General features: G+C 33.1%; 1 protein-coding gene across 15 annotated transcripts in view; it reads left to right on the forward strand.

Annotated features, from left to right (window-relative positions):
- Window positions 1-21,805, forward strand: part of LOC127881615 (uncharacterized) — a 136,491-nt gene that overhangs the window by 14,000 nt on the left and 100,686 nt on the right. The window contains exons 3-7 of one of the 15 annotated variants that reach the window (XM_052429647.1): window positions 113-194; window positions 797-865; window positions 1,002-1,175; window positions 1,367-1,519; window positions 2,314-2,930. The exons of 11 other annotated variants lie outside the window; for them this stretch is intronic. The gene's annotated coding sequence lies outside the window, so the exon portion shown is untranslated. Of the gene's footprint in view, window positions 1-29; window positions 54-112; window positions 195-796; window positions 866-1,001; window positions 1,176-1,366; window positions 1,520-2,313; window positions 2,931-21,805 lie in introns of those variants that run through there. 3 more of the 15 variants (XM_052429655.1, XM_052429659.1, XR_008050174.1) reach the window with 3 other exon arrangements.

Below are 21,805 nucleotides of genomic sequence, written 5' to 3' on the forward strand. Positions count from 1 at the left end.
GCGTCGATATGTCATTTTATTTATTGTGCAATAATTTGGAATAGAAATTACATGTTATGGCTTTTTAGGTTAGTTTAATTGGTATGTACTTAACGTTGTTTTATTTCTTTAGGTGCGCGACATGATTCAACCGGCGTTCTTGGTGGCGGTGGTATTTCTTTGGTGTTCCAACGTTGTGCGATGCAATGTGCATAGTAAGTAAACCAATAAACTTTTAACCTCGTTTGAATATCTTGACCAAATTAGAGGTATATTACGTATAACATGTCAAGCGTAAAAAAAATCTAGCACCTAGATGTGTCCTTCATTTATTTATTAATTATTCATTTATTTATTATTATTATGCCCCCGGATCGAATGATTGGGAGTATATTGTTTTTGGCCTGTCTGTCTGTCATACGTCATTCTGTCATTCTGTCACCAAAACTCTAACCTTAAATTAAAGTTTTGCAATACCTTTTGAAATATTTCACATAGCAACTTGATATTTGGCATGCATGTGTATCTCATGGAGCTGCACATTTTGAGTTGTTAAAGGTTAAGGTCATCTTTCAAGGTCAAAGGTAAAAAAAAGCGGCGCATTAGGGGGCATTGTGTTTCTGACAAACACATCTCTAGTTTTTATTCGGAACACACATACAACTTTTTGCACCTCAACATAAGTAGAATGCATTAAATACGAAAATCAAATTAATCGATACCGATTCCGCTAAGTCATTCCTTTAAAATGAACGCCTTGATAATTGAAAAGACAATCGCGAATGTTATTATTTTATTAGCTTATGTTTTCTTTCAGGTCCATGTAATGCAACTGTAGCGTGTGCAAATAGTTCCACAGTTTGTGAGAATGATGTCTGTCATATACGTAAGTCTTTATAATTTATATTGCAGTATTTTATTATCCATATAAAACAACAAAAACGGTCTTGTAACACTATTTAAATAAAACTTGCGACATTTGAATTCTTATTTATTAATGATTTGTTCGTACCCATGTTCAGAGGCCGGTCAGGTATGCACAATTGAAACTACAACAACCGTCGCAACAACCGCTGGACCAACCCAGCCAGGTGCAACTTCCCAAGCAACGAATTCTACCTCGGCAACAACACCTACTACGGCAACAACACCTACTACGACAACAACAACTATTACGACACCTACTACAACTACTCGTAAGTGTACCAATTGCCATTCTAATATCGATGGTTATGTATTACAAAATATGTATGATAATTATTTTGCGCGTTCTTGGTATTATTGGTAATTTCAATTGTCTCTTGTGTTATAAGGCGATGCTCAACTTAAAGACAACTTGATGAATATTCATATTCATATTCAATAACTATAAGTACTTGTATAATAGCTCCAGGAAATCCTGGAAAACGAAGAAAACGTAGTACAGGCCAACAGGAGTGTGTTTCAAACGCAAGTTGTGTCTCAGAGCAAAAAACCAACAAAACACTTGTATGCGCGTGTAACAGTGGCTATACTGCAGATAACGGAAAGTGCAACAAAGGTACAATAAACACTAACAGTACAACGCGAGTAGTATTAAATGGACATATCGACAGTATATATATCCGAAATATAGACATACATTTACAAATGCCTGTACCCACTTTTGACGCTCACATTATTAATATAGCAGCACAAATATAATGATGACCGTTAATGTAAAATGGAAACGGTGTGCAAATTATTTTCCAAAACGAGTTTCTGTGGAGATTCGAACTAGCGCCCACAAAATCTTCGACGTTCAATATCATTCGTCATGACTTTACAATTTTCAACTTAATTTTTTCCAGAGCCAAAGAACAGTGTTTAAGGAACATTTTTTTTATTTTTATAAACATATAATTCTAGTGTAAGTCTTATTTGGCAAATCACACCAACTTGATAATCAATCAATTCGTATTATCCTTAATCTGCCACTTAAACCGAATCGGCTTAGCCCCCGAATCCATTCGTTTTCTATGCCAATTTTAAGATTTTTCTAACGACTCCTTTTTAATCAAACACATTTTCTAGCGAAAGTGTCATTTACCGCTTATTATTTATCTCTTTACTTTACGCTTGTGTGAACATATTGGGACTTCATTGTTCAAGGTGATCAACAATTTTTTTTATAAACTCCTATTAAATAGGTGTGTTTAAGGTGATGTGCACGTGTTTTTACAAGTATATAGAACACATCGTGTAGGTATTATCCCTAAAAATAAATAATGCTCAAATCCCAAAACAGCAATTGCAAATGCATTCAAGTAATTTATATAATATTTAAATTAGTCTACTTTTCCTAACAATCTTCAGATCCTGACAATGGCGCGGAGCCTTTGAAAGTGACGGAATTTTTCACTGTAATGGTGACGACAGTGCTGCTGTTTCTCATCTAGAAAACCCTTCAGTGCAGCAGTGGTCCATTGACTTGTCGAAACTGTTGCCTGCCGTTTGTTAATAACTCTATTAATTAAGGATTTGTCATGGAACAAATATTGTGTAAATACTTAAATCATAACCAGTCGTGTACAGTAGACCACATTTAGTTTGTATCTAGATATCCCTTTGAAAGATCATGTATAAATGCAGAAAATATCTATTCAAACGCTATTACAACTACAACAGAAACAAAAATTTCACAAACTTACGATTTCACATACAGAGAGCAGACACTTCGAGTGGTGTGATTTCAATATTATTGTTGCATGATCTAGCTTTGAAAGTGCATGTGGCTCGTGTCTACAGAATGTCACCGAAAGTGTACATGTATGTGAGTTCCGGTTATCTGCGCATGCCTGATGAAGCCGTTGTGCCGACCAACTGGAAATGCCAGATCAACCAGAACAGTGTGGTTTCTTGTAGGCAATTGAGCGCCACTTTTGGTTGGATATTTTATATAGCGAATAAAAGACAAAGACATAAATATTAAATATCGTTGTTGTGACTGCCTAATAACCGAACCTTCATATTACACATTCTCCACGAAATATGCTATGCCTATATTAATGGGCACTATCAAACAAACAATGCATACTATTTTTCAAACACTCAATGCAAAACAAATACATTCGCATTCATTTTCCTTCAACAACAAAAAGCTGTGGTTAGGTTACAGTATTCGAATAAATTTAGATGGAAGCAATGGAATGCTATTTTAAGGGCATATCACTTCCTCAAATGGTCAAAAGTGGGTGGGGTAATTTAAACTAAAAATTTCTTATATAAGCATTCTATATTAATTTTGGAACAATATGTACAAATAAAATAACATATATTTCAGTGATACATGCACCATTTGTAAATAAATCTTTCAAAAATAGTCAATAATGACATTTTTACCTAATAAACCACTTTCTTCTTGGGAGTTGTAAGTCCTTATTTTCTTCGTGTATTCATATATCAACTGACAGCAGCTGGAACCTATACCACTGTAGAAGATTATGTTAGAGTATTATTAAATATAACTCACTAGAAACACGTAAAAATGTCTCCTTTATAAAGTCATTTTTTAAGAACAAAAGGTAAACAAATGGAGTCAAAAAATAGTTCTCTTGAAAAAGTATGGTGGGCCAGAAATGACAAATTATTAAAAAGAAAAGATATATACAGAAATGTGGAAAGCATTCCAATAAATTCCCTTTATAATGATTTTGTGTATATTAATAATATTTTTATGTTTCCCACATAATACTGGGGGACATATTGTTTTTGCCATGTCTTTTTTTCAATCAAACTTTAAAATTGGCCATAACTTTTGCAATATTGAAGATAGCAACTTGCTATTTGGCATGCATGTGTATTTAATAGACCTGCACATTTTGATTTGTAAAACTTCAAGGTCAAGGTCATCATTCAAGGTCAAAAGTAAAATACATTGGGGGACATAGTGTTTCACAAACACATCTTCATTTTTGTTTTTTACACTGTTTTCAACATGTTTCAATAAATGTTACATTACAGCAATATTAACCTACTTCATTATCTCTTAGTTGCAGGTTTAACTAAATTTTGTAATAATTTGTACATGCACTGAATGTATTCATTTTGTTATTCTACCATTTTGCCTTCACACTACATATAGACTAATTGTAATACATGTGCACTTAAAAAACATTTTACTTTATTTATATAGGGTTAACAGCACATTACTTGTATTTAAGTCATAATGAAATGCAAATTGATGATGAAAGAATACCCCACTTGATTAAGCATTGTAAGATACAATTAAGGTTGCTTCAGTGATGCCACAAATCCAACTTTGTCATACAAGGATTAAACAAAAATATGTGTTTGTCAGAAATACAATGTCCCCTAATGCGTCGTGTTGAACCCATATATTTGACCTTTTAGCTTGAATGATGACCTTGACCTAGACATTTCACCAATCAAAAAATGCAGATCCATGAAATATGCATTCCAAATATCAAGTTGCTATCTTCAATATTTCAAAAGTTATGGCCAATGTTAAAATTTTCAGACGGACGGACATACTGACGGACATTTCAAATGCTATATGACACCCCACCGGGGGCATACAAATTGTTCATACAAAGATTTCAATCCATGCAGATAGAGACCATGTCACGTCAAGTGCCTTAAACACTTAAAATAAATATTGACAAAAAGGAAAAAATTGCTGTTTTAAATTATTTATACTTTTATTCCATTGGTTACATTTAAGTATTGGATTTGAGCAACACTGGAGGCACTCAAATTCATCCAATTTTGACTTCGTTCAGTGTTTCTTCAAACCATTGAGATGGCACTATCCATATATGCTATTATTGTTTTATGTCATTTCATTTAATTTTGATAAATAGCACATTTCTGAAAGTTGCATGCCAATTAACATATTAATTATTGATTTATCAATTTACCTAATGACAAATAAATATACCTTTTTCGCAATGTTTTCTTGTCTATATATCAACGAACTTCAACGAGCCTTCATCCAAATCCCGTTGAAGCCCATCCACCTCATATGGGCTGTCTTCTCCTTTATACAGGCCTTCATGTACCGCTTGTGGATCACCGTCTTTTCCTAAACAAATGCATTAAGTATTTCAATCCTTTTCCAAATACAAAAGGCATCTGAACAATCTTCAGGATAGGTATTTGGAAAAAAATTACAAAAAATCAGCATTTGCAAATTCTTATTGTCTTATGGCTTTATATTTTACATGCGGTAAAATTAATTCCTACTTGAGACAAATTTGCAGCTTGATAACCTTCAATAAATTATATAAAATTGCAAGATAGCCTATTGTGAGAAAAGAAGAAATTGCGCATCAGAGTATTTAAAAACAATAAATCATCATTAACAATTCCTACTTTGATCACAAACTTTAAGAATATCATCTTTTTCAATATAAACATTGATGGGAACAAAGACTTTTTTTCATAAATAAGCAGTTTATCATAAATAATCATTTTATTGTGCATACATTAGTTAACATTTTTTAATTTCCTTGTTTATAACAGGACAATTGGTAAATAAATGTGAAATTATAACAGTGGTGTATAAAACATAATAATTACAAGCCTTAGTATACATATATGTGTTATATTAGCTTTTTAATACATTATTAGCCCTTTGAAAAGGTATTGAAAAAAGGAGATATTGGTCATTATGAAATATTTCTCTTTTAGTAACCATGTTTTCAAAGGTTGTAGATTGCAAGCCACATTAATTTGTATGCGGGCCAAAGAGTTAAATTAATTGATTAAACAATTATATATTTCTAATAATTACCTGATACTACATCTCTCACTGTTCCAATATACCATTTGCTCTTATTGGTTTCCTTATCAACAATCCATTTGTGTCGAATCTGTCGACCAACAAACTTTGCTGTTCTGCATCGACCAGTCCTTTTATTGGTGCAAACTTCCTATAATAAAATATTATTTATAAACAAGAGGGCCTGAAAGGCCCAAAGTCGCTCACGAGAGATTGAAAGGAACTGACCTGGCCTGTGCAGCCCAAAATGTCATAATAACAAATGTTCTAACCAACTTTCATGAATAGTGAACATGGCGGGCACCTTTTTCAACAGACCGATACATTTTCGTATACATCCAAAATATTATTATTCGACATTAAAACAAAAAAATTGACCAAGTTTCATGAAGATAGGACAATATATGTGACATCAAAAATGCAAACAAGTTTTTTAAATAGCCATATAAGGAAAAATGCCCCAACCCCAGGTGGTCATGTTTTTTAACCAACTGGAACAATTTTTAAAATCATCCGAGATGTTGTTATGACAATTCTTGTGACAAACTTTCATGAAGATCGGACAATAAATGTGGCCTATATTGATAGCAATATTTTACTAAAGCCATAAATAGCCATAAAAGGAAAAATGCCCCGCCCGCCCCCTGGTGGCCATGTGTTTAAAGCAACCCTAACTATTTTCGAACTCATGCAAGATATCATTGACACCAATCATCTGATGAAATTTCATAAAGATTGAACATAAATGTGGCCTCTAGAGTGTTAGTTTAAACCTATTTATTTTAGCTCGATTGCATCGAAAGCCTAAGGCTTATATAAACGAACTTGAGTCCGTTTCCTGGGACTAGAACCAGTACTTGGTGTCTTTGAGGGACATGCAAAGAACGCTCCCATGGCGTGAATCAAACCTGTGACCTCCCGGTCACTAGGCGGACACCATATCTACTACACCACTGCGACCTTGAGTGTTAACAAGGCAAATGTAAACGACGCACGCCCCACAACAGACAAAAGGCGATCACAAAATCTCACCATGAGCACATTGTGCTCAGATGAGGTAAAAAAATTGTATACATGAATAATCAGACTACATGCATGTTCAATTAACATGAAATTCTATTTGCTATCAACATAAACATTAATTGCCAAATAAACAAAGTATGACGGAAGGACAGACGGACAGACAGACGGACCGATCACTATATGCCCTCCTTCGGGGGCATAAAAAATACATATTGGATATAATTTTATTAAGGTTTTATATATCAACTATTGTTCCTGCCAGTAGATATTGCTAATTTCAGGAATGGTTTACTATTGACTTAGAAGTCATATCACACAGGAGACATTTAAATGAGCCTTGTTCTGAGAAAACTGTGCATAATGCATTTGCTTAAAGTGTCTTCCCAGATAAGCCTGTGCAGTACACACAGGCTTATCTGGGAGAACACTTTCCGTCTCAATTGGACTTTTGCTAAGAAGAGAATGCATTTAAACAAAAAATGTCATAAAATTGGACAGTGTTGTCCCTGATTAGCCTGTGCGAACTGCACATGCTAACCTGGGACGACACTTTACGTGGGACGACACTTTACGCACATGCATTATGACCAGTTTTCTCAGAAGGCGACTCAAATGGAAATTGAGAAATTGATACATATTTCTCTAATAAGCCCAGAGTTGTTATGTCATAGATCGATCCTTATACCATATTGCTCAACCTAAAACATTAAGAAAATGGGCTGTCAGTTGTAGTGTATTCAAGTCACTGTGACCTTGACCTTTGACCTGAAAATCAATAGGGGTCATCTGCCAGTCATGATCAATGTACCTATGAAGTTTCATTATCCTAGGCGTCAGCGTTCTTAAGTTATCATACGGAAACCATTTGGTGGACGGACAGACAGACCTACGGACAGACGGACCGACATGTGCAAAACAATATACCCCCTCTTCTTCGAAGGGGGCATAAATATAATGATGTAATTACTAATACAGACATCTTCATACAGCGATAACCATGATTACTTTCATCATTTCTGTACATGAAAACAAGAGCTTTGTTTGTGAAACACAATGCGCTCTAGGCCCTACTGCGCTTTGAACCCATATATTTTACCTTTGACCTTGAAGGATGACCTTAACATTGACCTTTCAACACTCAAAATGTGCAGAAGCTCCATGACATACACATGCATGCCAAATATAAAGTTGCTATATTAAATATTTCAAAATTCATAACCAAGGACAGGTTAAGCTTTTGTACTGGCACACATACAATGACAGACAGACAGGCCAAAAACAATATACTCCTGATCAATCGATCCAGGGGCATAACAATGATATTTTGCTGTAAGTTATTAATTATCTTATCAAGATGAGTTAATAAGAACCAACAATAAATGTAATTGAGATGATTATTTGACTTAGTTACAAGGAAAATCTACAATCCACATTTAAATATGCCTACACTTTTACTAATTTTTCACTTTTTCAGTTTGCATATGAGGAATTTAATTCATTTTTATAAAAATGCATATATCAATTTACTTTTGTTGGTTTACACGTAATTTGCCATTAAAAACATAGTGACAAAAATATAAATGTGTCATTATGAACTATTTATCGTTTAGTCATTAGACTGTTGCCGGTTGCAAGATAGAAATGATAATACAATGTATCTAATGTAACTTCTTTTAAAGCATGGATGGTAATTAAGTTTTTTCAATGTACATTATTAAATATTTCACTATGTTACTAAAATTAATTTGAAAGCATCAGCAAAATTACCAAAATCTGTATTAAAAACTTGTTTTGTCAATAATAGTAAATCATAAATATATATATTCTATACCTTTGGTGTTGAATTGTTATTGACATCAGTCAATGTATCATCGCATAGATGGGATGGACCCGCTGTTTGATCATCTACGTGTACTACCAATTTTGAAGGTTTTACTAATGGCTTGGAAACCTTTGTACATTTTGTCTTCGTCAATTCATCTCGTTGACTAGGAATGAACTGAAATGAAGTAAATATACATTTATTAAGTTATCTCTTAAAGTACTGTATTACATAATGTTTACTCTTTTCATGTTCCCGAATTCTGCATAACACTAAACCATAAAGATGAAATCATATATGAAATATTTCATTTATTTTAATTAAAATCATTAATTAAAAATGTGAAATTCTGTACTATTATAAAATTCATCATATGTTGCATTGTTTTAAAATTTAATTTTCTTTAAATATGCCAGAATGTAATTGTATTAGGAAAAAGCTTAATCATAAAATTGATTTCAGTGCATAACCCAGAAAGGGTTATTTAAAAAAAATAAAATAAAAAAAAAATATATATATATATATATATATATATATATATATATATATATATACAATTTAAGGTAACTTTGTGAGGGACATACATTTGTTACAAATCATCAGACTAGGACAAGCTGATAGTATGTGTATCTCCTCTTGGTAGTGATTCTTCCATTGAAGCTCATTGAATTCCATTATTTAGTAACTGTTGTTGAGATAGACGGACAAACAGACAGATAAATATATGATACCCCCAAAAATAATTTAGGGGGTAGCATAAAACATATACATGTAGACAACACTTACCCATGGTTTGTTTGGTTGTCTAATTCCAGTATATGTTCCCATTCTTGGGAGGGCTATTTCAGGAAGCATGAACTTCATATAGAAGGCTAGCAATTTGGGTAACATCTCCGTCTCCCATAATTTACAGTTCCTTTGTATTCGTTCAATGAACATGTCATATGGTTTTGATCGTCTTACCACAAAATCACACCATGGTTTTTCAAAGATATTTAATTGTCCTTAAATTTGGTAATAAAAGCTATGGGTTTATTTAAGCTGAATTTTCCCTTTTACACATTCCAAACAAAAATTTGGCACTTTTTTCACAGCTTCTTTTAATAAATATGAATTTGTTTGCAGCAGATTCTTAATTTCCAAAAGACTATTAGATTCTTTTGATGAGACAATTCCATTAGTTGAACCACTAGAAAGGGGTGTTCTTTACAAATTCTCAATCCAGTTCTCTGCACTTCAACATTTCCTTTAACATTTTTATATTCTATGATAGTATTGTCCTCTTGTGCCAGTCCTCTTATTGTATGGATGTTACCAGAGAATTTGGAATACAGCATATTATTGACTAAAGCTGTAGATACATTTGTGTTGCGGCGAGAAATAACCTTTCCAAAGTTGAAGCTAGTTAGCCTAATACTTCTTTCTTTTTTCCACAATTCTGATTGGGATTGATTAATTTTTTCAATATCGATTATTTCAGTATCTGTTTTTAATATTTGACATTCATAAAAGTGGTCACGCACAATTTTGAGTTGGTCTGCTGGTACATCAGGTGAATCATCTAAATTGCTCCCATATTTAATTTTAGCTTTTTTAGTGTTTTCCTTCAAATTTTGAAATTTACGTTTACGTCTTAATGATTTACTTTCTGGTTTAGCCTGATATTTGGCACTTGCATAATTTTTCTTTGTTTGTCTGTGCACAGCTTCAAAAAAATACTGTCCACCTTGTTCTTTGGTTACATGTTTAAATGTTCTTACAGACCATTCCTCACCCAGGTTTTTTCACAAAGCACCACCAAAACATCGTGCGTGCCAAGATCCTCTTCCACATCGATTCACAACCTTTCATCCATCAAATTTTGCTCTTATTGACATCCAGCTTTCGCATACATTGGTGGTAAAATTTCTTATCAAACGATCGCTTTTGTTTGCAATTCGGTTTAAAAATACTTGCACATCCCTCACTACTGCTTTAAGTTCCGCCTTTTGACACTGTTTCTTTTATGCATTTCGGCTGTTTTCCATTTCAAGATGTGAAGGCATTTTCCAAAATTCATATTATTCGTCTATAATTTCATTAAAATAATAATTATCTCCATTTTCATTATTTAATTTTTCAACACTGTCAATGTTTTCTTTTTCAATCTTCTTGGTTCAGAAATTACTACATTTATCATGAAACCTAAAATGTGATATATAGAGTTTATAATGTCTTTTTTCAATTGTTTAGAGTCATTTTCGGAAGATCTCATTTTTATAGCGCATCTCACAGCGGTTGTGAGCCTTACCCGATTCAGTTTTGTTAGTTTTCCTTTTCCTTTTAGGTGAGATTTTTCAGCCACAAGCTTTTCCAGGTTTGCTCTTAAGCATTTGCACGTGTGGTTTGCACATTCCAGTTTTTTTTTATACTTTTACCCCATACAGGAATTTGTTCTTGAAGTTGGGGATACACAGAACTGTCTCTTCCCCTATCATGTAAATGTATCTCAGTCCATTCTACTTCAAGTGTAGATTCTACTTGAAGGAAGCCCTGAATATCTGTTTCCATTGCCTGGGAACTTTAATGTCAGTTTTTAATACATTGATGTGGTTTAACTTCAGTATTCGTGTTATTTGCACTAGAGCACAATATGCAATACTTATTTCTGACACCAATGTACAATAGTTCCTTGTTTCTGCCCCGAAAATAACAGCTACACCACCTGATGCGTTGTATGTGTGTTTGTGTGTCCTTTTGGACCAGCCACCATCACAAATGCCAGTAAAATAGGGGATTCCTTCATGAAAATGCCCCTTTTCAATAGCTTTACGCCTCTCTTCTGCACCAGCCTTCAACATTTCATCTTTAATGGACTTTGACCACCATTCACCAATAGTGTGTTCCAAGCTAGAAAACATATTTGATGTTATTTAAAGTGCTTAGTTGTTCTTGCAGGTCAGTTGCACCTCCTCCACTTACCATAGTTCCCCAAACAGCTCTAACATTAACGTCGAAAAGTCCATTACCCTGTCTTTTACTTGTTTCCAGTTTGAACTCTTTATTACATCCAGCACATATGGCCATCAAAATGCTAAAAAGTCCACTCTTGCATTTTTCATATTTAAGAGCCATGGGGCTTTCATTTATTGTTGCAATAATAATTGCTTTGGGACACAAACATACACGCGCTGTAATGATAGATATATGTTCTTGCAAACAATCTAAATTAATCACACGATTACCTGTCAATTCTTTCTTGTATTTATTCATTCGAAAGTTCAATTTATTCTTTAAACTCTTTAGTAGCCTGCTGCTCCCCGCAGAATGGCATCTTATGCGACGCACTACCAACTTTGTTCCACAATTATTTGTAATTGTCACTATTTGATATGGACTAACATGTTTATCAACACCAGTTTTGTATTTTTCTTTCATGTGGCAAAATAAAGCTGACTATTTTCTCTTATTCTTTTGACTGTTGCGGCCAACAGCTTGTCCAAACAACCTTCTATTTCTTCCATACTTGCCCTTCTTCATTACAGCCATAATTAAAACTATTGTAACACACAAGGGTACACAAAAAATGAAGTTCAAAGCACTAACCAAACTCTTAGTCGAATACGCTACACACTGTGACACGTATGATCCACCATGCTTTTCTCAATTTTCATTCACGTAATTTTACGTTATGATACACGGTGAAACTTACCTAATGTATATCTAAACATCGAAACAAAAGAATTAAACGGTTGGTAGAAAAATGTTTATATTAGTTAATAAACGTATTTCAATGATTAACTTACCTTGATCAACAACACGTTAACTCAGCAACACCAATTTGTCGATAACACTTGCTATTGACTGTTGTTACCATCGTCGGAAGTGGACCGAATGACATTCATTTAAAAAAAAAACGGTTGTTCGTGCAAGAAAATAAAATCTTCAACAAAAAATTGGAAAGCAGTTGTATTTGTGTTTTTTGGATATAAATTTCAGTCTATTACGAATAAAATGCAAATAGACATCAGAAAAACCTGTATGCATGATGTATTTTTAACATTTATAGTGTTTTTGTATAAAAAAAAACATACAAAGTTATCGTTCGTGATTCGTGCGGCGTACTAATACAGTTATACGGTTGTAAAAATGGAAAACCATCGTCATGTCAATTTTTCATCGTGTTTATTTAGGCGTCATAGCTGAGAAATATGTTGTGATCGTTCATTTCAAGGTATGCATTTTTCATAACAGTTAATATTTTTTAAATGTGAGTAGTTTTGATGTGCAAAACTGTTTTAGTGTCATTTTCGAGCCATGCTGGTTTGTTTACATTTTGTTATGAATGAAAAAGATGGCGATACCGAACGTCATTAGTGTGAGACGTGTTAATTAGGGACTGTTCTTCTCAACGGGGGTAAATTACATTACAATCCTCTAAGACTTTGTTCTTTAGATATTCATTTTTACATGTGAACAAAAAGTTTGTGTCCAATTGGTCTCCTATTTGTGTGTGGACGCCCAGCGATTTGGCTATTGTTTCACAGGTCGTAGAACTAAATAATGGACATATTCAATTTTTGTATGCAGTTTAGTATTGCAAACTCCAGTGGTGACTGATATATAACTAATTTTAAATCACAGGTATAAAGGTAGCAGAAAAATTGGTATCCATTTTTAAAGCGTTTTCAATCATTTCAGAAAGTGATATGTCCTTAATCAAACAATGTTCATTTATTGTTCGTTCGGAAGACATATTTTAGGTAAGAGACACTACTAATAATATTCTCTTTTTTTGAGAGTGAGAGCATACTGTTCACTAATGTTGCTGTGAGAGCATACTGTTCACTTATACATCGATATTTATAAAGAGTAAACTACAGTTGAAACTACACTCGCAAAGAAGGGTTACTCTCCACTATAAAGTAGCTGGAACAAAATGTTGATTAAGAACAGTACACTTTATTAATTGTCGGGTTCTTTCGTGTTGGATGACACACTTTTGTATTTCTCAAATGCTGTGCATTTAGAATGCTCTTTAAGGACAGGCACAGAAATAGTGTCTCTACATGCAACATGTAAATTTTATGTTTTACTTACACTTAATTAGATACGAATTGGAATACGTATAGCTTTATCAATGATCTTTATAATGGTTTCATAGTTACATATTATATCTTTATCTAGATTAAAGCACACATATAATACACGTTTATTGACCTTTTTCATCGGTATGTTTTTATGGTTTGACATGCTATACAATTCAGTTCTGAAATTATTCGCACATTTTTGACGATGCTGGAACAGCGTCGTCTATGGTTTGATGACCAGTAAAAAAATTCTTCACAATGGGGACCTATGTAAAAGACCGAGCCAGTCCGATTGAGATAACTCGATTTTTCAGTTACTTCCCTTGGCATTCGCCACTGCGTAGGAGATTGCTCGTTGATTTTCATTGATAACATTCTCCTAGCAGAGTTGTCGTTCGTGTTGATAAAGGTAAAAATTAATAGAACAGCATATCCTGGGGAAACAGATTCAATAAGTGTATCAGAACGTTAATTTAAAATTAGTAATTTTACATCCATTTTATTTTTATGGACCAATGAAACAACTATATATTTTCTCTATTTTGTTTGATATTTGTTCTCGATTTAGTAAATAAGTTGATAATAAAAACATGTAATATTAACTTTTTACCCGATCACAAAACTAAAGAATGCGAACAATTTCGAACCTGCAAATTGTAAACGCTGCACTGCTATGATATATATAGACATAACAACATTTCTTTGCGTAATTGTTCGTCCCGCTAGCGCAGTGGTAAGGACGTTCGCTTTTTCACCTTTACGACACCGGTTCGATTCCCGCTCCCGGCGCAATGTTATAATTTGTCTGTTTTGTGGTCACCATTCCGGACAGGTGTTTTCTTCCGGATAATCTCATCCCCCCCGCAGCATTTGACCATATAAAAAATTAAAAAGTATTTCAGTACAAAACAAATAGCTGCAAATTGCAGCTATCATTCAAAATTCGTCCCAACTGTCGTCAATCTAATCTTATTAGGTAGGAGTGCTGGACACACTCCGGGTCCCAACATTATGCAGCCTCAGCGCGGAGATAACTAATTACCTTGGAAAAACACAAATACACAGACTGGGTGCAGCCTAGGCGCGTATAGACTCAAACAAGGCAACAAACTCAAGTGCGGGCACAATCATTTACAATTTACATATTGATTACGATATTCTAACAGAAATTACACAACCACCTAAGTGTACATACCATGTTTGATATTTCGTTCGATTGTTAGATTTCAGCATATACATGTATAAGATCATTTCGCTATTAGTTAACTTATCCATATGTTCGTGGGCGAACTCGGATAGTCAAGTGCTCATACGATTGAGCTCACATGGTCCGGCTATGTGCTCATACCTACTTTCGAGAATCATCATGAAGGTATTGCCATACTTAATGAACAAGAATGTGACCCGCCTCCCAGTTTCGCTCAATGGGTCAAGTTACCCACGGGTACTACTTCCCCGTACCCCTAAACTTTCTTTCGTACCAAAAATGTTTCGTACGCAATTGTTTTCGTACTAAATTTTTTTTCGTACCCAAAATTTTCGTACCATAATTTTTTATCGTACCCAAATGTTGGTATCAACATACACAATTGTGGGGATATAGATAGACTTAAATTGATGTTTTATATCCATCCTCTTCAAAAGCATCGTCACACCAGTACTGTCAGTACTTTGATTATATATTTGTTCGTACCACCTAAATTAATTCGTTACTAAGGACGTCAACTTTGATACACATAAAGCTAATTTGTAGTTTAAACAGGCTCTAAAACATACGCATTTTTCAAACAACTACATACCCTCTACGTTTATGTTTGGTGTAATGTGTTACGAAAATGTGAAGCATCAATCACGGAGATACATTTACACGATGAACTGTTAACCAGCAATATAATAATAATAGTGTAAAAACATTAACAGCAACATATATATTATGACTGATTAGTAAAATGGGAATACATAAAATGGTGCAAACATTACATAGTTGTGGTCAATATTGTCGCACTAACATGTTGGCGTGGGTCATTAAAAACTTATATATTGAGAATGGCCTTTAGATTATGTTCGCTATCTAAACACTAATTAGTTTAAAACATTACAGTAAAATCAATAGTCTCAACGACATTAGCAAACCGATGAAGACTCTTCATATTCAATTATACAACGGCGATGATATTTTTGTCTCCTTGTCAGTGACCACATATAATGATAACTAAATAATGCGTGTGTTTTAAATTGAATATATTTAGTAGATATAGAGAAATTGTATTATTGCACGTATATGTTCACCTGACGTTATACAGTAAAATATACACTGCGTATACCAAACAATAGACCATACAAGTTTATCAGTGCAGCCAGTTGATATCAAATAAAAACAAAAAATAAAAAAAATATATAAAGAAGTGAAACTCCAGCTGCTGGAGCAGTATTGAATTTTCATTAAAAACAATTAGTTGGTCCTTTATTTAAGGCAAGTGACCGATTGCCCAAACAGTACAAAACAGCACAATACAGCACAATACAAACCAACATAAACACAAAATATGAATAAAGCTGGGGTCACCGCCTTGGAACGGTCAATGCAAAGCATTGGGGGTTTAAACCTGGTTATAGAGCGCTCAACCTCACACTTGGCCCAGCAATATTCATAATACATTTAAGTGTAAATAAAATTTAACGTCATAGCATTGTAACTCAAATTAAACAATAATAAAAGGGAATTAAAACGCATTCAATTTAATTACTATTTAATTACTCAATTGCATTGAAGATACAAGAGTAACAGAATTACAACTTTTTGACGAACCATCAAATAAAACTATTAACAATTGTCAACTACATTCCTTCTTTATAGAAAAGATTTGAGAATGTAGAATCATAGAGTTAATATCTCAGATAATCATCGCGCAAATACAGGAAGAAGCAGCAATAATGGGTGTAAAAATTCCATATTACATAGCTTGGTTGTTTATGTGACTGCTAAACAAATTAAAAATAATTAAATCAAACAAGAAACGCCTATCAGAGAGAAAATATAAATAAAATGGAACATTATAAACCCAATGACCTATGCATGTAGATTACAACTGGGAAAGTCGGTCGTATGACGTCACAAAAATCCATAATGACATAATGACGTGAACAAATTCCAAGGGCAGTCCTAAATAAAAATATTAATGGGGCTGTGCTACTAATAAAACAAGTTTACGTGATTTAATATTAAGAAGCAAATGAATACAAGCCTTAAAGGCAGACCCAGAGACATCAAGCAATACTCATTAAAAATACACATACATTAAAATAAGAATTTATGACAAATCCTGCACAATCTTGCATCATCTTATAAAAGATCTATCAATTTTTGCACGATAAAGCTGTCAAAAAAGTTTATAGTCCGCTTTTACATTAATACATACATGGTTTGACAGTCATCGGATAAATCACCATAAAAACTTTAGCTTTGAAGCTAGAGGTATAAATATGTTAACAAATATCTGAAAACTATAATATCAGATAAGAGGGTTTACATGTTACGAATTTGTGAGAAGAAATCTTTTTTGAAGTTATTAAAGGGGCCTTTCCACAGATTTGACATGTATTGAAGTTTGTTATTAAATGCTTTATATTGATAAATGTAAACATTTGATCTAAAACAGCTTCAGTAAAAATCAAGAATAAAAGTAAAAAAAGTAAACCTCAACAGGGCTCGAACAACTTACCCATAGAGTCCTGGAGTAAAAAGTTTACAATTTAGACCACTCGACCATCCGTGCTCAATAATGGAGGATGTATTGCATACTTTTTATAAGTTATCCTCGTAGTTTCACAAAATATAACGACAACAACAGAACTCTCCAAATTATTCAATCGTTTTGCGTTGCGACGCTTTATAATTTTCAGGTTTTTTAATAGTCAAAAGATGCCTATTATGGTTATTTTAGAGCATGGTAAATGTTCAGTGTAACTGTTTCCTCACAAATATCATAACTTAAACGAAAATTTGCGAACATAGAACTTTTTTTTTATTTTGTCAAGTTGCCAAAACGTGAAAAGGCCCCTTTTAACCTAAAATATCATACTAATATTTTGAAATAGGGATTTGTACAAAGTTGTATTAACTACATGTATGCATAATGCTTACAATATTTTTCCATATCCCATAAACAAGATATCATAAGTAGTCTCGAAAAAGAAACTAACCAAATCAATTGTTTAAGAACTGGATATTTATAACTTTTTAAAATCCTGTTGATAAACTTGCATCAGATACAATACATCATTACCCAACAATTATTTCGAAATATCAAACAGGTTTTATCTCGTTTCATAAGCTAGAAAACAGAAATCATTTATTATATTTGAAATTATTCATAACATTTTCGGACAAATCATGACGATTGTTTTCGATAAGGGCTTGTGGGCGTTTTATTAAAAATGTATGTAAAACTTAAAAAAAGTTATTCTCTCCTTTCTTTACAAATACATCTACATCTTAACAACATATCATGGGTTCGTTTCTGACATTTCCTCAAAAAGCTGCGAGTGTAAACGGCAAAAAAAAGAACACAGTTTTTTATAAGCTGGGTTTTGCGGTTTAAGCAATACTTCACTCTCAGTTTAAAGCTTATTAATTTAAGACATTGTGAAATACAAATATGTAACAAATATACTAATGAAACTGGTGTATTTTCCCGTAAAGCCTATTATAAGTTCTAAAAATATAATCGCTTTAAAAATGGCAAACTGGATGTTAAAAAAATCGCAGCTAAATTGCGTGTGATTTTTTTAAGACACCGATGTTTACAACGTCAAAAACATGAAACACATTTTTCGAATAGTTAAAAACAGATATGTTTGCTTAATCAATCCTTATATAACATCTGTTGCGTGATAAGGGTGGTTAAATTTTAATATAAGATGGTTACTTGATAGAAAGATGAGAACATGCCAAATGTATATTTATTTAGATCAAATATACTTCACTTCAAGGAAAAGTATCAGACCGCAATTGCTTGCATAAAAATACTACATGCAATAAATTAAAAAAAAATACATTTAAAAAACGTTTTGCAACGACAAGCCCTCAAACTAAATCTGTAATCTCTATACCTATCGGCTATCTCTATCGTATTTTTTACAGGAATAAACAAGCATTGTTCATAGACAGCGCACTAAAAAAAAATCGCTTTCATAATATAATAAACAACCCCTTGAGTAACCTGATATTCAGAAGACATGTTTAAAAATGAATGTATTTATGTAACATAAAAATATGTTAAACTTAAACCTAAAATAGTATAAATTGCAAAGTATTGTGCCTCAAAGTGTATATAGTCAGTATTGACCGATCGCATTGTATTATGGGAACGTTAACACGTCTAAAATTTCAAATGTATATATGCTGTAGATACAGTAATGCACATGTGTGGCAAGCAACGTTTACTTAACTTTTAAGTAAACGTGGAATATTTCATATCATGTGCAGGACATAATTATGGCTCTTGGTCAGTGATCATATATCATGACCGCGAAGACATGCATTTATTGTCAATTGAATATCTTAAGCAGATATCGATAAAGGATTTTGTTTATCTCATTAACAAGACTTAAAAAAGCAAATGGAGAATCTTTCATTCATATTCAACATTGTCAAAATGGTGCTCGTTGACGTATGTAACAGACGCGATGAAACTCTTTATGCAAGAAAATGGCATTAACTGCGTTACACTAATAAGAAACCATATATCTTCTTCCAGTGCAGGCAGTTTATGTAGAAAATTAAAAATAATAACTTAAAAAGTCCATGGCGTAACTAAGCTTAATCAAGCAATATGTTTTTTTCAAGTACGTAAAAACAAGAATAGATAACACCTCATAAACAATCTTTAGGATTATTTGCCTTAACTTGAAACAAAAAATATTTTTTTAAGATAGAGGGAAATTTAAATGTGAGCAAAAAAGCTAAAAAAATATCGAATGTATTTCGAGATCGTCCAAACATATATGATTATTCATTAACTAAGCACAATTATGCACCAATTACAAGAGAGATTTTACAGTCTTTAAGAAAACTTCAAACTTAGATTGTTTTCCTTGTATGTTTATATAGCCACACGCTTTTAAATGTTCAGATCCGTTCGTACGTCCATTTATAGTTTATCTAATGTAAAATATCACTTACTGGCTTAAGATAATTTTAATTTCAAATGAATATATACTGTACTGTAAACACAATGATACATACTTGTGGCAAGCAAATAATAACTTAAACGCACTATAAAGGTGACAAATCCAATTATTATGCATATAAACTGGTCTAATTTTTACCGGATCTCAGTTGCTCTTGCATAAAAAATGCTTATAACACAGCTTAGGTGCAATGTTGTCAAGAATTATGGAAGATATACCCGTTTCATAATTGGAAGAAATGTTTACAACTTTGCAACCAACGTGGTGTGTAGCCTCAGAGCGCTGACGTATGCTAAAAATAGCCGAAATAAAATTCAATTTTAATTCTATTTTAAACAACTTTTTATCAGCAGAAAATAATTTATTCGATCACTACAAACGTTTAAACCATTTAAAAGAGACCTACTTTGTGAGTGACACCGGAAAACGTTGAAAATCAACGATATATTTTTGGTGACCTGAGTCACTTTTACTGTCACTTTCCCGAGTAAACAGCGATATAAATAAACTGATTGCTTGCAAACACAATTGACTTGGAGGACACTGTATTTTGAGCTCAATACAAGTTGTATTGCTCATTATTTTATGGTAATGTCCAATAGCATTTATATATTGTTTTTTGATAACTTTTATAAATAAAATATGAAAAAATATATTAAAAATCGGCAAATAATTACGGATCGTCACCTTTATAGAGCCTTTAATTTATAAGAAAACGTGGATTATGTCATCTCATTTTCTGGACATCATTTTGGCTCTTGGTCATATATCATGAACGAGAAAAGATGAATTTATTTTCTGTTGCATATCTTTAGCAGATATTAACTGGCAAAAAATAATTACATTCATAAATGATTTTCCAATCATGATAACATTTTGTCTGGAATAGTTAACATAGGTTTCATGTCTCCAAATACCTTGCCATATTTAACATCAGTGTATACGCCTAAGCCTCCGCATTCTTATAAACATAAAGTTTGGAATTAAACAATTGCGGAAGATCTCTTCTTCGCTTCTCAACGTGTTCTAAGTAGTTATAAATCATGTACGTTGACAAGAGAAGCCATATATTTTCCGAACATTCGAGCTCAAATATTCGATTCATTTGCACGCACGCTGATGCCCACGTTGAAAGCATTTTCAGTATTGACTCATAGGGCATTAAACCTCCGAACTTTGGTATTTTATCGATTTTCAAACTTCCACTCTTGTCATATTTTCATTTTTTTTCATATTCATTATATAGATGTGCTACTCACATGTGTACTAAACAACTTTGAAAGTGGGTCACACGAGGACCATTCCTGTCACTTTTCTTCAAAATAATGTGTCAAACGGGAAGGCGGCTCGCGAAAACAGTTACATATGGCGCATGACACTCGACACATGACATACGACTCACGACGGATAAAGGTTACATAGAAAAAGCTTCCCCTGAACACATTTTTACACGCTGATATAATGCTAATGAGAGCACATAATATGTTTGTGCCCCTTAACACATGTGTACCACTCATGCCACAAAAAATTAATCTCCAATTGATGAACGCCAATAGAAAAGTGTTTTTTTTATGGATTTGTTACGGTTTAATGCGCATTTGGCAAGTTTAATTATTTACGTTTGATCAATGAAATATCAGTATTTTATTTACCCATAACAACGTGTCATGACTAGACGTTAAACGAAGAGTTGAAAGAGAAAATAACACGCATGACAATACGTCAATATCACAACTCGAACAATAAGTATCACTTAAAACAGATTTATGAATACCACCTAGTAGTGCCATTTGCATTTGACTGTACTGTAAAACATAGCAAAATATATAGCCCACGATGGCATGCAAAGGGACAAGAATTACAGCCAGTTGAGGGTTTGCCAAGAGCTTACACAAGGTGAACAAATCATCGCGTTCTAGAATGAACATACACACAGCAAACATCTGCCCACATATGTGG

This window comes from Dreissena polymorpha, chromosome 5 (genome assembly GCF_020536995.1).
Source record: "Dreissena polymorpha isolate Duluth1 chromosome 5, UMN_Dpol_1.0, whole genome shotgun sequence".
NCBI classification, from domain to species: Eukaryota; Metazoa; Mollusca; class Bivalvia; order Myida; family Dreissenidae; genus Dreissena; species Dreissena polymorpha.